Genomic DNA, 4,004 nt, shown 5'->3' on the forward strand with positions numbered 1-4,004 from the left:
ATTATATAATATTAATAAATAATACAAATTTATTTAATTTTCATTTCACAAATATATATAAATTAAATATTACAATATGATATGAAATGATGATGTCTCAAAAATGCTGAAAGCTTGTGTAGGATGTACAAAGTTTTATACCTAGTTTAACTTGTAAAAATTAGAATATATACAATATATAAATAAAACTAAACATAAAAATATTTATATAAATACAATCCAAAACAAAAATGTCTAATAATAACTGCTGGTTGTATGATAATATCACAATATAGGCATTATTTCATTTTTATACTAATATATTTATTGTAACTGTTAAAATTATTAAAAATATTGATGTTAATGCCAAATGTATTAACTACCTTACCTATCTAGTATCTACACATATACCAATACTTATATTAAGAGGATCACTTTTCCCAAATTCTTATTTTACTTTATCTAAAAAAGTAAAAACACTAATAATCGTATTTTGACGGGTACTTAAATACCTACAGTTTTAGTATATCATATAATATACTTTTCTAATATTTTTCCACTAGGTTCATTTGTGGTGGTAGACGTATTGTTAATATAAATCATTTATTTGATTCGATTCAGAAAATCAACCACCCACTTTTTGGCTGCTCATTTAAAGATCTTACTTTGATAAATGAAAAAAAAATGGTTTTTATTCTGAATTTATTTTTAAATGTACGATGTGCAACAAATTAGAAGTCATAACAACTGAATGTAATAATTCTTCGTCGGTGTGCATAAATACAGCAGTGGTTACAGCAGTTGTAAATACTGGACAAGGATTTTCCCAATTAGACACTTTTACAGCAGTTTTAAATATGCCGAATATTTCCAATCCAAGTTACCAAAAATATCACAATGACGTAAAAAAGCACACCGAAGATTTGGCTTTTGATGCGATGATTGATGCTGGGAAAGAAGAAGCTGCGTTAGCTGTAATGGAAAATAATGTCAATGAAAACGGAATTCCATTGATTACAGTGATAGCTGATGGCGCATGGTCAAAGAGATCTTATAAAAGTGGCTATAATGCTTTGTCTGGTGTAGTGAGTATTCTGTCAGATTTTCTAAAAAAATTATTTAGGTCATCTATAATTATTTGTTTTGTTTTTACTAGACACTTGTTACGTTGATGTTTAATTTATTATTTAGGCGTCTATCATTGGATATAGGACCAAAAAAGTTCTTTTTATGGGCGTACGTAATAAACACTGTTCAGTTTGCCAAAATAATGAAAATAGTGAAAAAGAATCACCATCTCATCAGTGTTTTAAAAATTGGAATGGGACTTCTACTGCCATGGAATCCGATATAATTGTCGAGGGATTCTGTCAAAGTGTGACTATGCATAATTTAATATATGATAAATTAATTGGAGATGGAGATTCAAGTGTAATGAAGAAGTTAACACTTTCTAAACCTTACGCAGATTACGACATAGATGTAAAAAAAATAGAATGTATGAACCATATTTTAAGAAACTATTGTAATAGAATTGTAGACATGTCAGCTCGTCGTAAAAGTTCTTCTGAACTGTAGTCCCAGGGTTTTTAAGGGAAACATTAAAAGATAGAAGACTTAAATTAAGGTATATTTAGAATATAATATATAATTATACATAAGAAATAATAAAACAAATTAATTGTATATTATTTTATTATTATATTTCATTTTGAGAAAATTAATATGTTAGGTATTTAATATTTTAGATGCGCGGTTACAAAGGCAATATTGCATAGAAAAGAAATGCCATTGTTGCATAATGAAAAAGTGATTCTTCTAAAAAAAAATATTTTAAATAGTCCGTTTCATGTATTTGGTAGCCATTCTGAATGCTCAAGGTAAGTTATTTTATAACCAACATTATCACTTATTATTCTATGATTATTACAATTGTTATTTTTACTTAGTTATTTTTGCACTGGTCCAAAAGACAACGAAATTGATTTAGTTCCTCAAATGGAATCTTGTGACTTATGGGCAGATATATCAGGAGCCAAAAATATTGTTGCCCATCATGCTCAAAGCTTAATTTACAATGTTAAAAATAATGCTGTAGAAGGGTTTAATAGCGTAGTAGCGAAATTTGTTGGTGGAAAAAGGGTGAATTTTTCTTTACTAGGTAAAATTTTAGATTTTGAGTAAAAGATATTTATACATATCTAAATAATATCACATGAAAGTAATTTGTATTTTAGGATCATACAGTGCAGGATGTAATGCTGCAATTTTATTATTTAATTTTGGTCCAAAATATTTAAATAATTTTCATAAAAAAGTTACAAATGTAAGTCCTGGAATATACACTAAAAAATGTATAAGCAAGATTGAGAAAAACCAGCATAGGAGAGTCGGTTGACGTTTAAATTTTGATAAATCCAGGTATAAATTATTTAATTTAACCAACTATATAGGTACCTAATAATATAGAGTGTAATAATAAATATAATATCCTATAATACATAACATAACATACTATAATTAACAGTAGGTACGCCTGCAGTACGTCTAAAATACAATTTTAAAAATCTACTGTTATGTTATTTAATAATAGAAAATTTGAGAAAAAACAAAAATGTATTGCTGGACCAGATTAAGATTATGGAGCTGTAGACATTGGAATAGGTATAATTGATATGTCACTTGAAGAATATGACGCCAAAAAATTGCATTTTTAAAAAAATTTGATTTATCCGTTGATGAAATAATAAAAATAGAAAGAAATACCGTTGGACAACAAGAGAATGACGATTGGAAAAAATTTAGAAAACAACGACTTACGGCATCGAATTTTGGAAAAGTTTGTAAATTAAGACCCACCACTTCGCGAGCGAATACCATAAAATATATTTTATATGATATTTTTCAAGGAAGTTCTTCAACTAGGTTTGTGGTCTACTTATATTTTATTTATTTTACAATAGTAATTGTTTAGGTATATAATTATTTTTATAAAATGTTTTACTAAGGTTTGAAAACGAATCAATAGCCCGAAATGCATTCCAAAAAACCATAAAGGAGAAAATCGAACCAGCGGGATTGTTTATTCATAAGAATAAACCCTATCTCGCAGCAAGTCCTGACGGGTTAATAGGTAAAGACTGTATCTTGGAGATAAAGTGTCCTCCGAGCATGAAAGAATATACTCCAGAAGAGGCAGTACATAAAAAAAAATAAAGTACATGATATTCGATGGTGAAAAAATTACTTTAAAAAAAACTGATAATTATTATTATCAAGTTCAAGCACAACTCAACATTACAGAAAGGAACTACTGTTATTTTGTTATTTGGACTCCAAAAGGTAATAGTATACGACAGTTGTTTTCGTAGAATCTAAAATATTATAATTTATACGTTTGATTTTAAACGTGTTTATTTTAGGTTTAATAGTAGACAAGATATCCAAAGATGTCAAATTTTGGACATCAAAAATTGAACCATTTGTCACAACATTTTACATGGAATCGTTACTGCCTGAAATCATTGACCCAAGATTTGTTAGAGGACTACCAATAAGGTCCGGTATACCGACAAAGAAGCTCTAGTTAAATAAAGGTCTATTTATGTAGCAATATAATATAATACAAACAATTGTTTTTTTAAAGACTTACTGTTGTCAATATATAATTTATAATGATTATGTTTTTGAAAACTATGAACTAGGTACATTATACTTTATGGAAGTACGATGTTGTATTTACCTACCTGTTTTGTCAATACAATGCGCGCTGTGACGGTAATAAAATTATTGTTGAACTGTTAACTGATAAAACGAAATAATTACGCGTTCGGGGAACTTACGCACACCAATGATCAGTTACTACACACACACTCACACAGCAATTCCCAATGAATATAACATATTGCCTATACTCAACCCCTAAAAACGGTCCACTTTCAACCGCCTTGCGAAAAATAACGCAAAATGAAATATTACATACTATTTATTATAGTGATTGAATGCATGTATTTTTTTTTTGAATA

At 28.0% G+C, this 4,004-nt stretch overlaps 1 pseudogene; it reads left to right on the forward strand.

Moving 5' to 3' along the window:
* Positions 1 to 698: 698 nt before the first annotated feature.
* LOC132935027 (uncharacterized) lies at positions 699 to 3,565 on the forward strand (annotated as a pseudogene).
* Positions 3,566 to 4,004: the final 439 nt, after the last annotated feature.

This window comes from Metopolophium dirhodum, chromosome 1 (assembly GCF_019925205.1).
Source record: "Metopolophium dirhodum isolate CAU chromosome 1, ASM1992520v1, whole genome shotgun sequence".
In the NCBI taxonomy this organism is placed as follows: domain Eukaryota; kingdom Metazoa; phylum Arthropoda; class Insecta; order Hemiptera; family Aphididae; genus Metopolophium; species Metopolophium dirhodum.